The following is a 24,942-nucleotide window of genomic DNA, read 5'->3' as shown; positions in this document are numbered from 1 at the left end:
TATGTAGATTCTCCCTTAGCAACGGCACTGACATCCTCTACCACGGCTCCCGGTCGAGAGCGACAAAAACTCTTGACTAAAGAACCGAACTGAATTGAAGTTCAAACAAGTGCACAGTTAGTCCTTGCTGCAGAAAATGTCACTCTGAGATGATCATCCAAAGGGTTCCTGTCTTCCAAAGTGTGCTGTCAAGAACAAATTAAATTATGTCAGTTAAAGAGATTATGTTAATCATGTACACAGATTGTTTCTCAGTAAACGTGACATTAATTAGTGTCAATAACAATAGAGGTCGACCGACATATTGGCCGGCCGATATTTGGCATTTTTTTTAATACTACGAGTGTAGTACGCCGATTTACAGACAGGCACGTCTGCGGGCAGCCCAGTGTTACTGTTGCTTCTGGTTTTTTTTTTTCTTGTGTCGGACAGTTTCACTCCGTGTGTGTGGGGCGGAGCAGGCAGATCTCTGCAGCGTGTTTGAGAGAACGGAGATTCGAACAATGTGTCAGACGTCTAGATGAAAAGTGCACGACTTTGCGCTGTTGGTTTCCTCATTAAACATGTCTATCTTTTATACGGGCTTATCCGTCGAAAACGTCACAATCACTAGGGGCTTACGTTGTCCTTGCATACAAGGCTGTGTAATACGACAGAGTTATTTTATTTTCTGCGATCGCTAGATTCTAATTGTGAATTTGGCTTGTAAGCCATCTGTCTGCTAACAACATAAGCAACATGTTAGTGAAAGGTTTTGGGCCTTGTACACTACTCATCATACCACGATGCACTTAGTTACTAGTGTTTTTTTTTCTTTCAAAATGTATTAGAGTGTAATTGTTTTAATGTGCATGGAATACTGGAATTGTAGAATGAATTGAAGATGAAAGCACTGTAATAAAAATGCTAACCTTGCATTTCATCTTCTGCTTTAGTAATTGCTATCTAATGGCTGTGAGGGACGGGTGGGGCAAGGAAGACTCAGGGACCGGAAGTGGGATTAACCCTGGGGAACCCAGAGCACCTTATTATAGGAAAAATATCTCCATTGGCTAAAATGATCATACAGACCCAGTGAACTCAAAAACAGGTGTTTTGTAAAAAAAATAACCCTTTCCCAGTCCATGTTATGAAATGTGCCATATACGACCCGCTGGACTGTTCATGCTCTTCCAACTTGTTAATTTGTTAATGTAAAGGGGCAGCATGTGGCTCAGTGGGCTAAGCCTGTGTGCTTGTAATCACAAGGTTGCCGCTTCAAACCCAGCCTCAGCATGTCTGCGGGTCCTTGAGCAAGGCCCTTAACCCCCAGCTCCCTGGGCGCTGCCATGGACTGCTTGCTTGCAAAGACCAAGTTGAGGGAGGCGTAAAAAAAAAAGACAATTTCCCCACGGGGATTCATAAAGTGATGACTATTATTAAATTTCACCTATGAAATAAGGACAGAAAAGAAGGAGAAACCAAATCTTTGCAACATTCTCATTTCCAAAATGCAAAATGCATTTATTGAGTTTTCCTTTTCATCATTCACCATGTGCTGGCAATAAGACACATGCTTCAAACATGCCAAACCATCAAGAAACAGGTCAAGTGAACGGACCTGCAAAAAGGTGCACTACACACAGAAAGTTTACCTGTGGTGGGTTGTAAGGTCTGGTGTACCACATGTATTCCCTCTGTTTTTGAGGCTGATGTTGAGCACATGGAACATGATCATCACAGTTGCCAGAAAAGTTTCAAAACATCCAAAACCTAGTTGTACATGTTCTATAACATCTAAACATTATAACTGATGATGCAAAATTTCTGCCACTTACCTATTCACAGCTTGACAGGTGAATCTCAAAACGCGTTAGGGGCCATATTTATTGTGGAAAAAAATCTGGTTAATTGAGTCAGTAATCACTAAATGTCACTGTTACTGGTTCAATGGGCTGTAAAGCAAAAAAAAAATTTCTTAACTTTGATGAGTGGGTTGAATGTAAGGCAGAAATAAAAGGAAGGGTCGTGTATGACCCTGTGGGTTCCCCAGGGTTAAAACTGAAGACAACATGCACATTCCTTTTTGTATTGTTTAGAAATTTTCCTTTCCTAAGAAATGAAGAGTTTGCTGCTATATTGTGCACTAGGAGATTCTGATGCTGCTGTTTTTATTGTTTATAAGTTTGTTTACAAGTTGTATTGTGTTTTGTTATTTAAGTTTATATTTAAATTTACACAAGTCAGTATTCAATAAATGCCAAGTTGAGAAATTTTCTGTATCGTTTGTTATTATTAGCGTGATATTTTACCATGCAAATAGAGGGGAAAACATCCAATTATCGGCCAAAAAAAAATCGGCAGCATATATCGGCCATCGGCTGACCCCGACTCCTAAATATCGGCATCGGCTACTGAAAAACCCATGGCGGTCGACCTCTAAATAACAATACTCACAGAGGACACGCTGCACACGGAGTTTCATCTGGGCCTCCAACCAACCTCGTATAGCTGTCACTGAAACTGGCCTGACGTCTGTGAACCGGCACTCCTGCCTGGCACGTCCACATCCAGGGTCACCAGGTGGGTCTGAAGAAACCTGTCAAATACTGACTGGACATCCAACTGTTGATTTGATCCAAAGGCAGCGTCCCGTGCAGTGCCACAGGCAGCACGACTGGTTCCCTCTTCCGCAGACTTTCCACTGAAATGGAGAACAGTTTAAGGTTAGTATTCAGTGGTGAGGGTTTTGATTTCGTGTGTCGATTTTTCCAAGTCTTCTGACATACATAAAACATGCTTACCGATTTACCTGCCAGCTTGCTCCTCAGCTTACTGGCCGCCACCACATTTTGAGCTGTCGGAGTAGAATGAGTGAGATAATCGGCGAACAAAGACTTTTCAGAGTCTGTCGTGCTCTTGCTGTCTGTTTCAAACACTCCTGGGCAGTCTGGCTGGTCACTGGGTCCATCTGGTATCAAAAATGCAAGATTAATATAAGAACATAAGACATTTACAAACGAGAGGGGGCCATTCGGCCCATCAAGCTCGTTTGGGGAGAACTTAACTAATAGCTCAGAGTTGTTAAAATCTTATCTAGCTCTGATTTAAAGGAACCCAGGGTTTTACTGTAGCTTCCGCTACACTAGCAGGAAGACTATTCCATACTCTAACTACACGCTGTGTAAAGAAGTGCTTCCTCAAATTTGTTTTAAAATGTTCTCCTGCTAATTTCCACAATATGAGAAACTAACGTAACACCCGATAACGTATTTAGAAGATACTGTAGGGGAAATGCATCATGACGATTAGCTAACTTTTGGTGTAGCCGGTTGAGGTCGTTTGAGACGTTCTATGTATGTCTTCCTGTGGTGGAGACAAAAAACCTCATCCCACCCAGGTCATCAGTGGTTCTTTGATCCCCCTTGGAGCTCAGCAGATGTGGACGCACATGGCTGAAGTAGATGTCAAACCACAGTGGCAGAGGAAAAACAGCAACAAAGATTTAATTCCTGCTTTTGAACAGGCCCTGCTTGGTTCTGGCTGGAAATGTGAAATAAATTTGATAAATTCAGATTTCTCTTCCTCAGAGAATAGAGCAAATGTGGCCCCTCGTTGTATGGATGTTTCCTGCTACTTCACACAGATGACCGTATCGTATAGCCCATTAAGATGGGTAACAAAAAGAGTACTGTACAATACTTACGGTCAAGGGACGTCACAAGCAGTAGGGTAAGCAGGATTTCTTGCTGATTTTGGGTCTCCTGGCAGCACACATTGAGAACAGCAGGGGTGTTAGAAAAGACTAGAGGCAGAGAAGACAAAACGTATCACCAAATCAACAAGTTACATGGGTGTGAACAATTGAACTTACCTCCTTTGGGCAATCTCCTTGCTCACCAGCTTGGCACAGCTTTGTTGGGGTGAGCCAATGTACTCAGTGAAGAACATGCAGTCGCTCCACAGTCCTTCATTCAAGTACCTGAGGTCAGTGTTTGTAGTATGATATTTCAGGAATCTGAAAGAGGAAGTACACATATTTAAAGTTTATATACACACACACAAACAAACACACACATATATATGCATATATATATATATATGTGTGTGTGTGTGTGTGTGTATGCTACTAATTCACAAAACATGCCACCAACCTCTTCAGACTCTTTAGGTAATTCATCTGCATCTGCTTGGACAGCTTTACCTCAGTCATCTCATAGAGGAACAACTTAGTTTTATCTCTTTCCTCGACAAATCCCAAGGAAGGCTTCTCCAAGTTCATGTAATAAATGAACCTGCTGACATTTTTCACCTGTAAAGAAAAAAAGCATAACGGGGGGAGGGGGGGGCATTAGTCACCAGTCACCACTCCAGGTGATTGAGGACACTCCAGCTCCTCAATCATCCATTTAAAAGGATCAGTTTTGTAAATTTCAGACAGAAGAAACAACATGATATATAAACAGGCTGAAAAGCTCTTCAACCAACCTGCTAAGTGGGTTCGCATCATTGAAAATCTCTTGCATGTGCCTGTAGCTGAAGATCCTGCCCCACTGCAGAGTATCCTGCACATCCTGCTTCGCCTTGTCTTTACCTTCCTTGATGGCATCATTAGATGTTGTCTTCAGGCAAACCCGACTGATAGCAATTGCATAACAAAAAATACCTTGCCCTGAGCGATTTCACTTGTAATCTTATCATTTACTTGTGTCCTATTATTGTGCAGTACAGACAAACCAAAACAACAGAGGCGAGAGCTTGCTCACAAGGGGACTCTTCTTCAGGAGCAGTGACGGGCTGGCCGAAGTTGTTGTGCAAGCGAGCGCTCTTGGGTGTTGGCGTGCTCCGGCTTCCCGCTTGTTGTACACCCGTTACTTGGTAGTGGATCTGCTCTGTGTTCGCATCGCGCTGTACTGCTCTTAAAGTAGATTTGAGGACATAGGCATGGGCGTAAATCCCGGGGGGGGGACGGAGGGGACATGTCCCCCCCTATCCGAGGGTTGTCCCCCCCCAAAAAAATTATATATATATAAAAAAAAATCGCACTATTGTGAAAAATATATGTATGTATACCTAAAATAATTCTGTAAGTAGAAAAAAAAACAAACGCAAAAAATGCATTTAGAAACAGTTGAGTTCCCCCTCCCCTTCCTCACAGTGGTTTGGCCAACTGCCTGCTTTCCCAGTTCATCTCACCTACTCTACACACGAGTCAGGTTTGTGGCTGCGGCTCAATTAATGTTGAACTCCAGTAAGTAGGGTATATTATTCACTTTAAATAAAGCGATTCTCTTTAATGTAGTTGATGCAGACTCATTCATAAATTAGTTGCGGCAAAAATGCTGATTACCGATTTAATTTTCCATGAATCTGCTATATTAGCGATTAAAATATTACTTATCTACATTAACGTTAGCTTGTTTACAATAGCTTGTTGCATAGTGCACTGCAACTAACACGCCAAAGCCGTTTCCCATGCATTGTTTTATTTGTGACGACTTGGCATAATGTTAACTTAACATTAACGGCCACAATTAGCATATTGTTTAGCTGTGCATTTACTAAATGCTACGTCCGAACTGACCCCACTGTATTTTTTTGTATAATCAATTTCTATTATGCATTTAAACAGTCATGTTTAAATTTTATTGTATGTTGATGGCTTGACTGTAAACAACATTAACAAACAATGCAATAAATAGTTTTGAGGAAAAATCTGCTTTGTCATTGAACCTGAGAAAAACTTTGAAAATAACCATAATGACGCAGTCTCCATGCTACAATAATAATGATAGAAGCAAAGTTTTTCATTGTGGGGACATATCTTTATAAGTACAATTTGACTTTATTATTTGTGTCCCCTTCAAAAATTGCTCATGAGAAATTTTATATTTATTGTCCCCCCCTACTGTTAAATGAAATTTACACCCATGGACATAGGGATGGAAAAATATTTGCACTCAGTTTCCTCGGAGCTGACAAACGCACACCCGACAACCCCCTCTTGTGCCAAGTCTCAGCCTCCTCGCTGAGTCTGCCTTATTGTACTGTAATTCTTAGGAGCTGTATACAAACTTGTACAAGCTGTTCACATCGTTTTTTTTTTTATAACTGAATGCTTTTTCCACTTTATTTTAATCCATCAATATGCTGCAAAACTGATTTGCAGGCCTGGAGTTTGTGATACCATTTTAATAAATACTGAAGGAATTTGTTCTTTTAATCTTAAAAAGATATACTCTGACACATAACATACCGTCAGGGCAGTTATGGGCACAGGCATCACCCAGGGTGGCAACGATGCCGGATCCACGGGGGAGGAACGGGGTTAGGTCGGACGGGAGAGGGAAGGTTCTGGAGGCGTGAGAAGAGGAGGCAGGAAAAGTCGGGCGGTACGGAGCTGAAACAAAGACAGGGTTAGATCGCTCAGCAATTGCATACCAAAAATTACCTTGCCCTGAGCGATTTCACTTATAATCTTATCATTTACTTGTGTCCTATTATTGTGCAATACAGACAAGCCAAAACAACAGTTTGTAACTTCACTTAAAGTAGATTTGAGGACATAGGGATGAAGAAATATTTGCACTAAGTGTCCTCGGAGCTGACAAACGCACACCCGACAACCCCCTCTTGTGCCAAATCTCAGCCTCCTCGCTGAGTCTGCCTTATTGTACCGTAATTCTTAGGAGCTGTATACAAACTTGTACAAGCTGTTCACATTGTTTTTTTTATGACTGAATGCTTTTTCCATTTTATTTTAATCCATTAATATGCTGCAAAAGTGATTTGCAGGCCTGGAGTTCTGGATACCATTTTAATAAATACTGAATTAATTTGTTCTTTTAATCTTAAAAAGATATACCCTGACACATAACATACCGTCAGGGCAGTTATGGGCACAGGCATCACCCAGGGTGGCAACGATGGCGGATCCACGGGGGAGGAACGGGGTTAGGTTGGATGAGAGTGGGATGGTTCTGGAGGCGTGGGAAGAGGAGGCAGGAAAAGTCGGGTGGTACGGAGCTGAAACAAAGACAGGGTTAGATCGCTCTGCAATTGCATACCAAAAATTACCTTGCCCTGAGCGATTTCATATATAATCTTATCATTTACTTGTATCCTATAATTGTGCAGCACAGACAAGCCGAAACAACAGAGGCGAGAGCTTGCTCACAAGGGGACCCTTCTTCAGGAGCAGTGACGGGCTGGCCGATGCCCCTGGACGCACCCAACACTGTCACCTTGGCATTGTTCTGGGAAGATGTGCATAAGGTACGAGCGGTGCTTGCAGCTGATCTTGCAATGCGGGAAAACATTCTGACTACTGGTTTGCTGCTAGGATTAAAACAAAATAGAAATTATGCAGATTCTCACTTAGCAATGGCACTGACATCGATTAAAATAAAAGTTGTTGTGCACGCGAGCGCTCTTGGGTGTTGGCGCGCTCCGGCTTCCCGCTTGTTGTACACCCGTTACTTGGTAGTGGATCTGCGCTGTGTTCGTATCGCGCTGTACAATTAGCTGGACGACGGATTTGTGGTGGTGTTTATTGTCCACCGATTTGGATAGAATAATTATTAAAACATGTGAACACAAGGGTTACACACAGTCTTCTACCGTCTCCCAGTCCACATTGTGGAAACTCCGCTCACAGCAAATAAGTTGTACGCATTACTGCAAACTGGACACAACCATTCGATCAATTACAAAGGAAAATAAAATACCAGTGCTGGATAAACAACACACTTGAGTAGAGTAATTCCTGAAACAAGTGGATACAGGGGTTACACACAGTCATCTCCCTAACAGAGAACATAAAAAGCCCGGTCACCTATATCCATCAAAATAACGCATTTTAACAAAAACGACATGAAACGGCACACGAATATATTTATTCACAAACGTAAACAAAAGCAAAACTACATAATTCTATACAATATAACTGAAAATACACTTCTTGTACGCGACCGCTGAAACACTACGTACCGTCTCGGAGTCTACGGGGCAAACTGAGGCGCCCAGAACTAGGCGCTCTGGCGCCCCGCCCAGGATTAACTACGGGGGCTCGGCTAGCAGCAGCGAGTCGGTTTTGGCTTACCGCCGGTAAAACAATCGAGTGCCACCTGTCGCCACGCCGCGCAATTCCGGCGATTCTGACCAATTTTGCCAGTGCGATTCTGTTTGGATTTCCCCGTCTTCATCCCTGAAATCGCAAATTTCAACCCTGGAAGTCGGAGTTCAATAAATAAATCAATCAGTCCAACAACTGGGAGAAATGATTCTTGGAAAATTTGCAACAGTGGAGAAAGGATGACAAAACATCGAATACATTTAAGTCAGATGACAATAGGGCTGAACGGTTTGGGGAAAGGATCTAATTATGGTTTTTCTGACAGATGTTGTGATTTGATTTGCGATGTTGGTTTTTTTAAAAGTCAAATTTCAGTATTAAGTATGATCTCCTTAGCTTCAAGTCAGCGACTTTATGTAGGGGATCTTATAATATAGCAAGATCTTACCACACAGCGAACAGGCTGCGTTAACATAATCAGACTAGCATTTGTAGCTACAGGCTATTATATATGCGGCGCTGTGTCCTAAGCAGTTAGATAACACGTTTATTGAGCAGATGAACAGAAGAGATTTAGCAGAAGAATCTGCTGTAACCTTTGTGGGCGCTCAAATTATCTGTTGGCTATTTTTTTACAGTGTAAAGCAATGGTGATGAGTTTGATCACGGAAGTAATACATGTGACAGTTTTGCACATGACACAGAACACTGGCCCACTATACCTGTGGTACAGCCCCACAGGCCGGCTGTCATCAGTGATACGAAGCCAGGACAGTGCCAAACGCCCGGTTTTTTTCGGACACCAACTGGGAAGTTACACTTCATTTTAATTTTTATTCATCTGTGAAAATGATTAGTCTAAATGCTCACAAATGTAGCCTGAACGATCTTCCAACAGGAATGATAATTAAAACATGCCTGTATGTTCCAGGTCATCTGATAAATTAAGAGTTCAATTCTATAGCGTCAGGTACTATAGTAACGGCACACGGGCTCGAACTGGGAAGAAAATTCGGCCCAACATACACGGGGCAATATCAGGTTATTTATAATATGAGCTAATTAAGCGACGGATATTAATTTGGCCTTTGATCATGAATTATTTAATTACTTATTATTAAAACTGCATGGTACATTAGTCTTAAGCAGCGAACTAGTGTTTACTGTAGCATTTGTGGCTACTCTATGGAAATATATGTTCAGAAAAGCCACGTACACAAAATGCATTTCTTTCACTCCCGAAATGCATTTCGTCCACAAAGTGACGTTCTTCCATTCTGTTCCAGTCCGTTTCCAATGAGATGTTGCATCCCTAGTTTGCGTGTTTACGTAGTTGCTTACGTAAGTTATAGAACGCAGGGAGGGTATAAATCTCGTCGTTGCTGAGGGAGAGTCTGCAGAATTCTCATTTTGTTTTCAGCTTACCAGCAAAGCAGTACTGACAATGTTCTCCCGCATCGCCAAATCAGCTGCGAGCATTGCTCGCAGCATCTGCAGCTCTTCCCGGAGCAATACAAAGGTGGCAGTGTTGGGTGCATCCGGGGGCATCGGCCAGCCCCTGTCACTGCTCCTGAAGAGGAGTCCCCTTGTGAGCCAGCTGTCCCTATACGACGTTGTCCACACCCTCGGAGTGGCTGCTGACCTCAGCCACATCGAGACCAGGGCGCAGGTGACTGGCTACGTCGGCCCAGAGCAACTGCCGCAAGCTCTGGAGGGGAGTGAAGTCGTCGTCATCCCTGCTGGAGTGCCCAGGAAGCCGGGGATGACACGGGATGACCTGTTTGACACCAACGCCTCCATTGTGGCCACCCTGGCAGATGCCTGCGCCCGCAACTGCCCTGACGCAATGTTATGCGTCATCACCAACCCGGTGAACTCCACTGTCCCCATCGCTTCAGAAATTCTTAAGAAGCATGGAGTTTACGACCCCAAGCGGGTGTTTGGTGTGACGACTCTAGACGTCGTCAGGGCTAACACCTTCGTGGCTGAACTCTCGGGACTGGATCCGGCTCGCGTCAACGTTCCCGTTGTTGGTGGCCATGCGGGCAAGACTATAATTCCGCTTTTGTCCCGGTGTTCTCCCAAAGTGGAGTTCACTGCGGATACGCTGGCCACCCTGACGGGCCGGATCCAGGAGGCAGGCACGGAGGTGGTTAGGGCAAAGGCTGGGGCAGGCTCTGCCACCCTCTCCATGGCATATGCAGGGGCAAGGTTCGCCTTGTCTCTGCTGGATGCCATGAATGGCAAAGAGGGGGTCGTGGAATGTGCATTCGTCAGGTCTGAGGATCACGAATGCACATACTTCTCCACCCCTCTCCTCCTTGGTGGACAAGGAGTGAAGAGGAACCTGGGCCTGGGGAAGCTCTCTGCATTTGAGGAGAAACTGGTGGTGGAAGCCTTGAATGAGCTGAAGGCCTCCATCAGGAAGGGGGAGGACTTTGTTGGAAACACGCCAGGTCAAGGGGAGGCGCAATAAAAGTCCTCCCTTCACAAGGAAGCTGTTTGCTGGACAATGTACTGAAAATAAACTCTTACGAACTATTTTTCTTTGGCCGTGTTGTTTTTTGGTGTGTGAAGCAGAAAGGTTAATTGTGATTTTTCTGACAGATGTTGTGATTTGATTTGCGATGGATTTTTTTTAAAAGTCAAGCTTCAGAATTAAATATGATCTCCTTAGCTTCAAGTCAGCGACTTTATGTAGGGGATCTTATAATATTGCAGGAAAAGTCGGGCGGTAGGGAGCTGAAACAAAGACAGAGTTAGATCGCTCTGCAATTGCATAACAAAAATTACCTTGCCCTGAGCGATTTCACTTGTAATCTTATCATTTACTTGTGTCCTATTATTGTGCAGTACAGACAAGCCAAAACAACAGTCTGCAACTTTACGTAAAGTAGAACCTCGGAGCTGACAAAGGCACACCCGACAACCCCCTCTTGTGCCAAGTCTCAGCCCCCTCGCTGAGTCTGCCTTATTGTACTGTAGTTCTTAGGAGCTATATACAAACTTGTACAAGCTGTTCACCTTGTTTTTTTTTTATGACAATGCTTTTTCTATTTAATTTTAATCCATTAATAAGCTGCAAAAGTGATTTGCAGGCCTGGATAGCATTTTAAATTAATAATTTTATCTGAAGTACTTCTTTTCATATAATATAGCAAGATCTTACAACACAGCGAACAGGCTGCGTTAACATAATCAGACTAGCATTTGTAGCTACAGGTTATTATATATGCGGTGCTGTGTCCTAAGCAGTTAGATAACACGTTTATTGAGCAGATGAACAGAAGAGATTTAGCAGAAGAATCTGCTGTAACCTTTGTGGGCGCTCAAATTATCTGTTGGCTATTTTTTCACAGTGTAAAGCAATGGTGATGAGTTTGATCACGGAAGTAATACATGTGATAGTTTTGCACATGACACAGAACACTGGCCCACTATACCTGTGGTACAGCCCCACAGGCCGGTATCATCAGTGATACGAAGCCAGGACAGCGCCAAACGACCGGTTTTTTTCGGACACCAACTGGGAAGTTACACTTCATTTTAATTTTTATTCATCTGTGAAAATGATTAGTCTAAATGCTCACAAATGTAGCCTGAACGATCTTCCAACAGGAATGATAATTAAAACATGCCTGTATGTTCCAGGTCATCCGATAAATTAAGAGTTCAATTCTATAGCGTCAGGTACTATAGTAACGGCACACGGGCTCGGACTGGGAAGAAACTTCGGCCCTGATTTTAAAAGTGAGCATTAAACAATTATAACTAATTTCAGTTAAATTATTTATTCCATAATAAACAAATCTATCCAAAATAGTCTTATTTTTATTATAATAATATATAATATAGTTTTCCAAACGCGCATGCGCCTTTACGTATCCCCATGCACTGTAACGGTTTTTTTTCCCCGTCGCGCCACGGAGGTCGTTTGTGAGGAGTTTTGGCGGGCAGGCGTGAATTGTCAGAAGGTAATTTATAAGTTTTTTTGATGCTGCTGTTGCTGTTTATTTGCTATTTACTCGTATTTTAACATATTATTTATCTTAGCCGTAAAAAATTCTCGACGGTTTTGCGGACCACGTTTTAAAATTTCCTGTCAGAAAGTTATCAGATTAGATTGTTAGTTAATTTACGTCTCAGTACACAGTGGTGTGCAGCGGTTGTTATATCAATGTGTTCAGTTTGTTTTTTAAAGTAGGCCTATCAATTTTTCCATGTTCTCATTGAAGAGGACACTTCATTTTTCAGTGATCCAGAAAGACAGCTTGAAAGGGGAGATCGTTGTAGAAGGTACAATAATTTTCCTACCCCGTTTCATTGCTATGACTTAAGCACAGATTTCAAGCTTAGAATTTCTGCATTATAGAATAAAAATGTGTACTCTCTGCGGTTTATCTAATCCATTAGCATCTGTGTTTTTTGTGTATGTTGTCTAAAGATTGTAATTTTCTATTATGGCTGTGCGATATGTCCAAAAACTCATGTAACATTTTAGGTCATTTCATATCTCGTTGATACATATCATGATATAGCACATTTTCTGTAGGTTCAGAGCATAGTTTATGTAAAATGATCACATGGATAGACTTATGTCTTGTTAACTCTCATTTGTCTAGTGTATCATTCAAATGTATCAAATAGCTTAAATGCATTACCACTAACTGTGATTTGCAACACAATGTAATAAATGACAGAATATTTTATAAAACAATTAGTATTTTTCTGTCGTTACATCTTCATTTTGCACAGCCCTATTTATAATTATAGTATACACATTTTTTCAATAGACCAAACAAGAGATTGGAGGAGCTGGGCCATGGCTGCGGTAGTGTAGCTGTAAAAAAAGATGTCCATCCCTACCCAAACCTCCTCCTCGTCCAGTATTGACCTCTATTACCGAACACACTTCATCCTCTTCTGAACAACCTCCTTCTTCTCCTACTGCTGCATGTTCAGAGTCTCCCCAGCCAGCAGTAAATGAGCTACCAATGAGTTCTGCGACAGCAGTGTCACATAACAGTCAACGTTATTCAACCTCAGTACTCATTCCAGGTATGGTTGCACATGGTTTGTCACAAAGTAATTCCATACCATAATGCACAAGAGTCCTTGTGCAGGCCTGGCCACCAGACGCTCGCCATCGAGCCCCACCCCCAGGCCTGGCTCCAGGGGGGGGCCCCGGTGACCCGCGTCAGAGCGAGGGAAAACGTGAATCAATGTTTTTACTCATCATAAGGGGTCTGATGAGCCACACTTCGTCTGGTTCCTCACCCAGGACCTGTTTGCCTTGGGTGACCCTATCAGTAGCATAAAGCCCTGGGCAACTTAGCTCCTGGGATCATTGGAACACGCAAACCCCTCTACCACGATAAGGTGTCGGCTCCAGGAGAGGTTGCACCAGGAGAGGTTGCAGGAACTGTTAAGGAAATAATTTGTATCATCATTTTTTCTGTTAGTCTCTATGCCTATAATGTTGCAGACCTGACTCACATATACACAATGATTAACCTTCCACTCATAAAATACTTTTTTTAATGAATACAGGCAAAGTTGTTAGTACAGTCTGAGTTAAAAAGTGACATAAAAAGTTAAGTGAAGTAAGACTACTAAAATCCCTCTTTATAAATGTATCAACCTTTGCAGACTGTCTACCTGGGAACTGTTGGAGGTGGAGATGTAGCATCTACAACCAGGCGTGTGATGTCAACTCTCATGACCAATGAGCTAGCTACACAGCTAAACTGGATGGGCCATGGAGAAAAACAAGGCTTTTGAAGCCTAAAACTCTGTATAGTTGTCTGCGGTAAGATTTACTCTGGATTTTAGAGCCTCAGCTTCTTAATTTACACTGGGCAGAATATTTTAATTTGTACTTCAGCTTTTGATGAACAAGAAATTTCTCAGTTGCAAACTATACGTTTGCCCACAATGGGCCAGCATTTTGGGGCCAATGTCGTGCCGATGTGCAAATTCCAATCGGGCCAATGTAGGCTGCCCACTTGGGGCCCGGCGACCCATAACGCCTCAGAGGCTCAGCTGACACTTGCCAAATCTGAGCTAGTGAGGGCCACAGAGGTTAAGCCGGTGTTTGCCGTAACTCAGCGTGTGTGCGCCTCAGAGGCTGGGCCGGACTTTATGCCATAACCCAGCGTGTGCGCACCTCAGAGGCTGAGCCAGACATTATGCCGTGACTCAGCTTGTGCGAGCCTCAGAGGCTGGGCCGGACTTTGCCGTAACTGAACTTGGGCAGTCGCATCGGGTCTCGGACAAACGGGGTTGAGTCAGAGGCTGGAAGAGAATGTTAGTTAGAATAACCCCAGTCTCTGAGAAACATGCAGAGGTTAACAAAGTCAGACAGCCAAGAAGTAATCAAAAACACAGTTTATTAACAATTAATATATAACACATCAATTTAACTAAATATAACATTAAGGTCATTTTAACCCCACCGAGTGGGGGTGAGGTGTCTTGTCGGAGCCAGTGGACTTTTGCTTCAGGACACTGGTTGGAACATTACCGGCTTGCCAGAGGCTTGCCAGAGCCGGCGGCCTTAAAGGTGTTTCGCAAAGTCCTCCCCCTTCCTGATGGAGGCCTTCAGCTCCTCCAGGGCTTCCGCCACCAGTTTCCTGCAATATTATAAGATCCCCTACATAAAGTCGCTGACTTGAAGCTAAGGAGATCATATTTAATTCTGAAGCTTGACTTTTAAAAAAAATCCATCGCAAATCAAATCACAACATCTGTCAGAAAAATCACAATTAACCTTTCTGCCTCACACACCAAAAAACAACACGGCCAAAGAAAAATAGTTCGTAAGAGTTTATTTACAGTACATTGTCCAGCAAACAGCTTCCTTGTGAAGGGAGGACTTTTAGTGCGCCTCCCCTTGACCTGGCGTGTTTCCAACAAAGTCCTCCCCCTTCCTGATGGAGGCCTTCAGCTCATCCAAGGCTTCCACCACCAGTTTCTCCTCAAAGGCAGAGAGCTTCCCCAGGCCCAGGTTCCTCTTCACTCCTTGTCCACCAAGGAGGAGAGGGGTGGAGAAGTATGTGCATTCGTGATCCTCAGACCTGACGAATGCACACTCCACGACCCCCTCTTTGCCATTCATGGCATCCAGCAGAGACAAGGCGAACCTTGCCCCTGCGTATGCCATGGAGAGGGTGGCAGAGCCTGCCCCAGCCTTTGCCTCAACCACCTCCGTGCCTGCCTCCTGGATCCGGCCCGTCAGGGTGGCCAGCGTATCTAATTTTTAAGAATTTCCGAAGTGATGGGAACAGTGGAGTTTACCGGGTTGGTGATGACACATAACATTGCGTCAGGGCAGTTGCGGGCACAGGTATCTGCCAGGGTGGCCACGATGGAGGCGTTTGTGTCAAATAGATCATCTCGCGTCATCCCCGGCTTCCTGGGCACTCCAGCAGGGATGACGACAACTTCACTCCCCTTCAGTGCTTGCGGGAGTTGCTCTGGGCCGACGTAGCCAGTCACCTGCGCCCTGGTCTCGATGTGGCTGAGGTCTGCAGCCACTCCGAGGGTGTGGACGACGTCGTAAAGGGAGAGCTGACTGACCAGGGGACTGCTCTTCAGGAGCAGTGACAGGGGCTGGCCGATGCCCCCGGACACACCCAGCACTGCCACCTTGGCATTGTTCTGGGAAGAGGTGCATAAGCTACGAGCGATGCTTGCAGCTGATCTTGCGATGCGGGAAAACATTCTGACTACTGGTTTGCTGGTAGGATTAAAACGAAATAGAAAGTATGTAGATTCTCCCTTAGCAACGGCACTGACATCCTCTACCACGGCTCCCGGTCGAGAGCGACAAAAACTCTTGACTAAAGAACCGAACTGAATTGAAGTTCAAACAAGTGCACAGTTAGTCCTTGCTGCAGAAAATGTCACTCTGAGATGATCATCCAAAGGGTTCCTGTCTTCCAAAGTGTGCTGTCAAGAACAAATTAAATTATGTCAGTTAAAGAGATTATGTTAATCATGTACACAGATTGTTTCTCAGTAAACGTGACATTAATTAGTGTCAATAACAATAGAGGTCGACCGACATATTGGCCGGCCGATATTTGGCATTTTTTTTAATACTACGAGTGTAGTACGCCGATTTACAGACAGGCACGTCTGCGGGCAGCCCAGTGTTACTGTTGCTTCTGGTTTTTTTTTTTCTTGTGTCGGACAGTTTCACTCCGTGTGTGTGGGGCGGAGCAGGCAGATCTCTGCAGCGTGTTTGAGAGAACGGAGATTCGAACAATGTGTCAGACGTCTAGATGAAAAGTGCACGACTTTGCGCTGTTGGTTTCCTCATTAAACATGTCTATCTTTTATACGGGCTTATCCGTCGAAAACGTCACAATCACTAGGGGCTTACGTTGTCCTTGCATACAAGGCTGTGTAATACGACAGAGTTATTTTATTTTCTGCGATCGCTAGATTCTAATTGTGAATTTGGCTTGTAAGCCATCTGTCTGCTAACAACATAAGCAACATGTTAGTGAAAGGTTTTGGGCCTTGTACACTACTCATCATACCACGATGCACTTAGTTACTAGTGTTTTTTTTTCTTTCAAAATGTATTAGAGTGTAATTGTTTTAATGTGCATGGAATACTGGAATTGTAGAATGAATTGAAGATGAAAGCACTGTAATAAAAATGCTAACCTTGCATTTCATCTTCTGCTTTAGTAATTGCTATCTAATGGCTGTGAGGGACGGGTGGGGCAAGGAAGACTCAGGGACCGGAAGTGGGATTAACCCTGGGGAACCCAGAGCACCTTATTATAGGAAAAATATCTCCATTGGCTAAAATGATCATACAGACCCAGTGAACTCAAAAACAGGTGTTTTGTAAAAAAAATAACCCTTTCCCAGTCCATGTTATGAAATGTGCCATATACGACCCGCTGGACTGTTCATGCTCTTCCAACTTGTTAATTTGTTAATGTAAAGGGGCAGCATGTGGCTCAGTGGGCTAAGCCTGTGTGCTTGTAATCACAAGGTTGCCGCTTCAAACCCAGCCTCAGCATGTCTGCGGGTCCTTGAGCAAGGCCCTTAACCCCCAGCTCCCTGGGCGCTGCCATGGACTGCTTGCTTGCAAAGACCAAGTTGAGGGAGGCGTAAAAAAAAAAGACAATTTCCCCACGGGGATTCATAAAGTGATGACTATTATTAAATTTCACCTATGAAATAAGGACAGAAAAGAAGGAGAAACCAAATCTTTGCAACATTCTCATTTCCAAAATGCAAAATGCATTTATTGAGTTTTCCTTTTCATCATTCACCATGTGCTGGCAATAAGACACATGCTTCAAACATGCCAAACCATCAAGAAACAGGTCAAGTGAACGGACCTGCAAAAAGGTGCACTACACACAGAAAGTTTACCTGTGGTGGGTTGTAAGGTCTGGTGTACCACATGTATTCCCTCTGTTTTTGAGGCTGATGTTGAGCACATGGAACATGATCATCACAGTTGCCAGAAAAGTTTCAAAACATCCAAAACCTAGTTGTACATGTTCTATAACATCTAAACATTATAACTGATGATGCAAAATTTCTGCCACTTACCTATTCACAGCTTGACAGGTGAATCTCAAAACGCGTTAGGGGCCATATTTATTGTGGAAAAAAATCTGGTTAATTGAGTCAGTAATCACTAAATGTCACTGTTACTGGTTCAATGGGCTGTAAAGCAAAAAAAAAATTTCTTAACTTTGATGAGTGGGTTGAATGTAAGGCAGAAATAAAAGGAAGGGTCGTGTATGACCCTGTGGGTTCCCCAGGGTTAAAACTGAAGACAACATGCACATTCCTTTTTGTATTGTTTAGAAATTTTCCTTTCCTAAGAAATGAAGAGTTTGCTGCTATATTGTGCACTAGGAGATTCTGATGCTGCTGTTTTTATTGTTTATAAGTTTGTTTACAAGTTGTATTGTGTTTTGTTATTTAAGTTTATATTTAAATTTACACAAGTCAGTATTCAATAAATGCCAAGTTGAGAAATTTTCTGTATCGTTTGTTATTATTAGCGTGATATTTTACCATGCAAATAGAGGGGAAAACATCCAATTATCGGCCAAAAAAAAATCGGCAGCATATATCGGCCATCGGCTGACCCCGACTCCTAAATATCGGCATCGGCTACTGAAAAACCCATGGCGGTCGACCTCTAAATAACAATACTCACAGAGGACACGCTGCACACGGAGTTTCATCTGGGCCTCCAACCAACCTCGTATAGCTGTCACTGAAACTGGCCTGACGTCTGTGAACCGGCACTCCTGCCTGGCACGTCCACATCCAGGGTCACCAGGTGGGTCTGAAGAAACCTGTCAAATACTGACTGGACATCCAACTGTTGATTTGATCCAAAGGCAGCGTCCCGTGCAGTGCCACAGGCAGCACGACTGGTTCCCTCTTCCGCAGACTTTCCACTGAAATGGAGAACAGTTTAAGGTTAGTATTCAGTGGTGAGGGTTTTGATTTCGTGTGTCGATTTTTCCAAGTCTTCTGACATACATAAAACATGCTTACCGATTTACCTGCCAGCTTGCTCCTCAGCTTACTGGCCGCCACCACATTTTGAGCTGTCGGAGTAGAATGAGTGAGATAATCGGCGAACAAAGACTTTTCAGAGTCTGTCGTGCTCTTGCTGTCTGTTTCAAACACTCCTGGGCAGTCTGGCTGGTCACTGGGTCCATCTGGTATCAAAAATGCAAGATTAATATAAGAACATAAGACATTTACAAACGAGAGGGGGCCATTCGGCCCATCAAGCTCGTTTGGGGAGAACTTAACTAATAGCTCAGAGTTGTTAAAATCTTATCTAGCTCTGATTTAAAGGAACCCAGGGTTTTACTGTAGCTTCCGCTACACTAGCAGGAAGACTATTCCATACTCTAACTACACGCTGTGTAAAGAAGTGCTTCCTCAAATTTGTTTTAAAATGTTCTCCTGCTAATTTCCACAATATGAGAAACTAACGTAACACCCGATAACGTATTTAGAAGATACTGTAGGGGAAATGCATCATGACGATTAGCTAACTTTTGGTGTAGCCGGTTGAGGTCGTTTGAGACGTTCTATGTATGTCTTCCTGTGGTGGAGACAAAAAACCTCATCCCACCCAGGTCATCAGTGGTTCTTTGATCCCCCTTGGAGCTCAGCAGATGTGGACGCACATGGCTGAAGTAGATGTCAAACCACAGTGGCAGAGGAAAAACAGCAACAAAGATTTAATTCCTGCTTTTGAACAGGCCCTGCTTGGTTCTGGCTGGAAATGTGAAATAAATTTGATAAATTCAGATTTCTCTTCCTCAGAGAATAGAGCAAATGTGGCCCCTCGTTGTATGGATGTTTCCTGCTACTTCACACAGATGACCGTATCGTATAGCCCATTAAGATGGGTAACAAAAAGAGTACTGTACAATACTTACGGTCAAGGGACGTCACAAGCAGTAGGGTAAGCAGGATTTCTTGCTGATTTTGGGTCTCCTGGCAGCACACATTGAGAACAGCAGGGGTGTTAGAAAAGACTAGAGGCAGAGAAGACAAAACGTATCACCAAATCAACAAGTTACATGGGTGTGAACAATTGAACTTACCTCCTTTGGGCAATCTCCTTGCTCACCAGCTTGGCACAGCTTTGTTGGGGTGAGCCAATGTACTCAGTGAAGAACATGCAGTCGCTCCACAGTCCTTCATTCAAGTACCTGAGGTCAGTGTTTGTAGTATGATATTTCAGGAATCTGAAAGAGGAAGTACACATATTTAAAGTTTATATACACACACACAAACAAACACACACATATATATGCATATATATATATATATGTGTGTGTGTGTGTGTGTGTATGCTACTAATTCACAAAACATGCCACCAACCTCTTCAGACTCTTTAGGTAATTCATCTGCATCTGCTTGGACAGCTTTACCTCAGTCATCTCATAGAGGAACAACTTAGTTTTATCTCTTTCCTCGACAAATCCCAAGGAAGGCTTCTCCAAGTTCATGTAATAAATGAACCTGCTGACATTTTTCACCTGTAAAGAAAAAAAGCATAACGGGGGGAGGGGGGGGCATTAGTCACCAGTCACCACTCCAGGTGATTGAGGACACTCCAGCTCCTCAATCATCCATTTAAAAGGATCAGTTTTGTAAATTTCAGACAGAAGAAACAACATGATATATAAACAGGCTGAAAAGCTCTTCAACCAACCTGCTAAGTGGGTTCGCATCATTGAAAATCTCTTGCATGTGCCTGTAGCTGAAGATCCTGCCCCACTGCAGAGTATCCTGCACATCCTGCTTCGCCTTGTCTTTACCTTCCTTGATGGCATCATTAGATGTTGTCTTCAGGCAAACCCGACTGATAGCAATTGCATAACAAAAAATACCTTGCCCTGAGCGATTTCACTTGTAATCTTATCATTTACTTGTGTCCTATTATTGTGCAGTACAGACAAACCAAAACAACAGAGGCGAGAGCTTGCTCACAAGGGGACTCTTCTTCAGGAGCAGTGACGGGCTGGCCGAAGTTGTTGTGCAAGCGAGCGCTCTTGGGTGTTGGCGTGCTCCGGCTTCCCGCTTGTTGTACACCCGTTACTTGGTAGTGGATCTGCTCTGTGTTCGCATCGCGCTGTACTGCTCTTAAAGTAGATTTGAGGACATAGGCATGGGCGTAAATCCCGGGGGGGGGACGGAGGGGACATGTCCCCCCCTATCCGAGGGTTGTCCCCCCCCAAAAAAATTATATATATATAAAAAAAAATCGCACTATTGTGAAAAATATATGTATGTATACCTAAAATAATTCTGTAAGTAGAAAAAAAAACAAACGCAAAAAATGCATTTAGAAACAGTTGAGTTCCCCCTCCCCTTCCTCACAGTGGTTTGGCCAACTGCCTGCTTTCCCAGTTCATCTCACCTACTCTACACACGAGTCAGGTTTGTGGCTGCGGCTCAATTAATGTTGAACTCCAGTAAGTAGGGTATATTATTCACTTTAAATAAAGCGATTCTCTTTAATGTAGTTGATGCAGACTCATTCATAAATTAGTTGCGGCAAAAATGCTGATTACCGATTTAATTTTCCATGAATCTGCTATATTAGCGATTAAAATATTACTTATCTACATTAACGTTAGCTTGTTTACAATAGCTTGTTGCATAGTGCACTGCAACTAACACGCCAAAGCCGTTTCCCATGCATTGTTTTATTTGTGACGACTTGGCATAATGTTAACTTAACATTAACGGCCACAATTAGCATATTGTTTAGCTGTGCATTTACTAAATGCTACGTCCGAACTGACCCCACTGTATTTTTTTGTATAATCAATTTCTATTATGCATTTAAACAGTCATGTTTAAATTTTATTGTATGTTGATGGCTTGACTGTAAACAACATTAACAAACAATGCAATAAATAGTTTTGAGGAAAAATCTGCTTTGTCATTGAACCTGAGAAAAACTTTGAAAATAACCATAATGACGCAGTCTCCATGCTACAATAATAATGATAGAAGCAAAGTTTTTCATTGTGGGGACATATCTTTATAAGTACAATTTGACTTTATTATTTGTGTCCCCTTCAAAAATTGCTCATGAGAAATTTTATATTTATTGTCCCCCCCTACTGTTAAATGAAATTTACACCCATGGACATAGGGATGGAAAAATATTTGCACTCAGTTTCCTCGGAGCTGACAAACGCACACCCGACAACCCCCTCTTGTGCCAAGTCTCAGCCTCCTCGCTGAGTCTGCCTTATTGTACTGTAATTCTTAGGAGCTGTATACAAACTTGTACAAGCTGTTCACATCGTTTTTTTTTTTATAACTGAATGCTTTTTCCACTTTATTTTAATCCATCAATATGCTGCAAAACTGATTTGCAGGCCTGGAGTTTGTGATACCATTTTAATAAATACTGAAGGAATTTGTTCTTTTAATCTTAAAAAGATATACTCTGACACATAACATACCGTCAGGGCAGTTATGGGCACAGGCATCACCCAGGGTGGCAACGATGCCGGATCCACGGGGGAGGAACGGGGTTAGGTCGGACGGGAGAGGGAAGGTTCTGGAGGCGTGAGAAGAGGAGGCAGGAAAAGTCGGGCGGTACGGAGCTGAAACAAAGACAGGGTTAGATCGCTCAGCAATTGCATACCAAAAATTACCTTGCCCTGAGCGATTTCACTTATAATCTTATCATTTACTTGTGTCCTATTATTGTGCAATACAGACAAGCCAAAACAACAGTTTGTAACTTCACTTAAAGTAGATTTGAGGACATAGGGATGAAGAAATATTTGCACTAAGTGTCCTCGGAGCTGACAAACGCACACCCGACAACCCCCTCTTGTGCCAAATCTCAGCCTCCTCGCTGAGTCTGCCTTATTGTACCGTAATTCTTAGGAGCTGTATACAAACTTGTACAAGCTGTTCACATTGTTTTTTTTATGACTGAATGCTTTTTCCATTTTATTTTAATCCATTAATATGCTGCAAAAGTGATTTGCAGGCCTGGAGTTCTGGATACCATTTTAATAAATACTGAATTAATTTGTTCTTTTAATCTTAAAAAGATATACCCTGACACATAACATACCGTCAGGGCAGTTATGGGCACAGGCATCACCCAGGGTGGCAACGATGGCGGATCCACGGGGGAGGAACGGGGTTAGGTTGGATGAGAGTGGGATGGTTCTGGAGGCGTGGGAAGAGGAGGCAGGAAAAGTCGGGTGGTACGGAGCTGAAACAAAGACAGGGTTAGATCGCTCTGCAATTGCATACCAAAAATTACCTTGCCCTGAGCGATTTCATATATAATCTTATCATTTACTTGTATCCTATAATTGTGCAGCACAGACAAGCCGAAACAACAGAGGCGAGAGCTTGCTCACAAGGGGACCCTTCTTCAGGAGCAGTGACGGGCTGGCCGATGCCCCTGGACGCACCCAACACTGTCACCTTGGCATTGTTCTGGGAAGATGTGCATAAGGTACGAGCGGTGCTTGCAGCTGATCTTGCAATGCGGGAAAACATTCTGACTACTGGTTTGCTGCTAGGATTAAAACAAAATAGAAATTATGCAGATTCTCACTTAGCAATGGCACTGACATCGATTAAAATAAAAGTTGTTGTGCACGCGAGCGCTCTTGGGTGTTGGCGCGCTCCGGCTTCCCGCTTGTTGTACACCCGTTACTTGGTAGTGGATCTGCGCTGTGTTCGTATCGCGCTGTACAATTAGCTGGACGACGGATTTGTGGTGGTGTTTATTGTCCACCGATTTGGATAGAATAATTATTAAAACATGTGAACACAAGGGTTACACACAGTCTTCTACCGTCTCCCAGTCCACATTGTGGAAACTCCGCTCACAGCAAATAAGTTGTACGCATTACTGCAAACTGGACACAACCATTCGATCAATTACAAAGGAAAATAAAATACCAGTGCTGGATAAACAACACACTTGAGTAGAGTAATTCCTGAAACAAGTGGATACAGGGGTTACACACAGTCATCTCCCTAACAGAGAACATAAAAAGCCCGGTCACCTATATCCATCAAAATAACGCATTTTAACAAAAACGACATGAAACGGCACACGAATATATTTATTCACAAACGTAAACAAAAGCAAAACTACATAATTCTATACAATATAACTGAAAATACACTTCTTGTACGCGACCGCTGAAACACTACGTACCGTCTCGGAGTCTACGGGGCAAACTGAGGCGCCCAGAACTAGGCGCTCTGGCGCCCCGCCCAGGATTAACTACGGGGGCTCGGCTAGCAGCAGCGAGTCGGTTTTGGCTTACCGCCGGTAAAACAATCGAGTGCCACCTGTCGCCACGCCGCGCAATTCCGGCGATTCTGACCAATTTTGCCAGTGCGATTCTGTTTGGATTTCCCCGTCTTCATCCCTGAAATCGCAAATTTCAACCCTGGAAGTCGGAGTTCAATAAATAAATCAATCAGTCCAACAACTGGGAGAAATGATTCTTGGAAAATTTGCAACAGTGGAGAAAGGATGACAAAACATCGAATACATTTAAGTCAGATGACAATAGGGCTGAACGGTTTGGGGAAAGGATCTAATTATGGTTTTTCTGACAGATGTTGTGATTTGATTTGCGATGTTGGTTTTTTTAAAAGTCAAATTTCAGTATTAAGTATGATCTCCTTAGCTTCAAGTCAGCGACTTTATGTAGGGGATCTTATAATATAGCAAGATCTTACCACACAGCGAACAGGCTGCGTTAACATAATCAGACTAGCATTTGTAGCTACAGGCTATTATATATGCGGCGCTGTGTCCTAAGCAGTTAGATAACACGTTTATTGAGCAGATGAACAGAAGAGATTTAGCAGAAGAATCTGCTGTAACCTTTGTGGGCGCTCAAATTATCTGTTGGCTATTTTTTTACAGTGTAAAGCAATGGTGATGAGTTTGATCACGGAAGTAATACATGTGACAGTTTTGCACATGACACAGAACACTGGCCCACTATACCTGTGGTACAGCCCCACAGGCCGGCTGTCATCAGTGATACGAAGCCAGGACAGTGCCAAACGCCCGGTTTTTTTCGGACACCAACTGGGAAGTTACACTTCATTTTAATTTTTATTCATCTGTGAAAATGATTAGTCTAAATGCTCACAAATGTAGCCTGAACGATCTTCCAACAGGAATGATAATTAAAACATGCCTGTATGTTCCAGGTCATCTGATAAATTAAGAGTTCAATTCTATAGCGTCAGGTACTATAGTAACGGCACACGGGCTCGAACTGGGAAGAAAATTCGGCCCAACATACACGGGGCAATATCAGGTTATTTATAATATGAGCTAATTAAGCGAC

The 24,942-nt window shown here is 43.1% G+C and overlaps 1 long non-coding RNA gene and 2 pseudogenes across 8 annotated transcripts; 1 reads left to right on the top strand and 2 right to left on the bottom strand.

Moving 5' to 3' along the window:
- Nucleotides 1–4: 4 nt before the first annotated feature.
- LOC140591662 (uncharacterized) lies at nucleotides 5–8,699 on the bottom strand. 8 transcript variants are annotated; one of them, XR_011991946.1, is made up of 9 exons: nucleotides 7,157–8,699; nucleotides 6,236–6,379; nucleotides 4,468–4,897; nucleotides 4,134–4,291; nucleotides 3,854–3,997; nucleotides 3,297–3,743; nucleotides 2,784–2,950; nucleotides 2,437–2,683; nucleotides 5–185 (listed from the first exon to the last, which is right to left on the bottom strand). It is a non-coding gene; the product is annotated as an uncharacterized lncRNA (long non-coding RNA). The 8 variants fall into 8 exon arrangements; XR_011991948.1 differs by having other exon boundaries at nucleotides 2,784–3,434; nucleotides 3,686–3,743; XR_011991949.1 differs by having other exon boundaries at nucleotides 3,686–3,743.
- Nucleotides 8,700–9,065: 366 nt separating this feature from the next.
- Nucleotides 9,066–10,594, top strand: LOC140591748 (malate dehydrogenase, mitochondrial pseudogene; annotated as a pseudogene).
- A 3,831-nt stretch (nucleotides 10,595–14,425) lies between these two features.
- On the bottom strand, nucleotides 14,426–15,795 carry LOC140591661 (malate dehydrogenase, mitochondrial pseudogene; annotated as a pseudogene).
- Between the last annotated feature and the right edge of the window lie 9,147 nt (nucleotides 15,796–24,942).

Source organism: Paramormyrops kingsleyae, chromosome 6 (genome assembly GCF_048594095.1).
Source record: "Paramormyrops kingsleyae isolate MSU_618 chromosome 6, PKINGS_0.4, whole genome shotgun sequence".
NCBI classification, from domain to species: Eukaryota; Metazoa; Chordata; class Actinopteri; order Osteoglossiformes; family Mormyridae; genus Paramormyrops; species Paramormyrops kingsleyae.
This window is presented reverse-complemented; position numbering and strand designations above follow the sequence as displayed.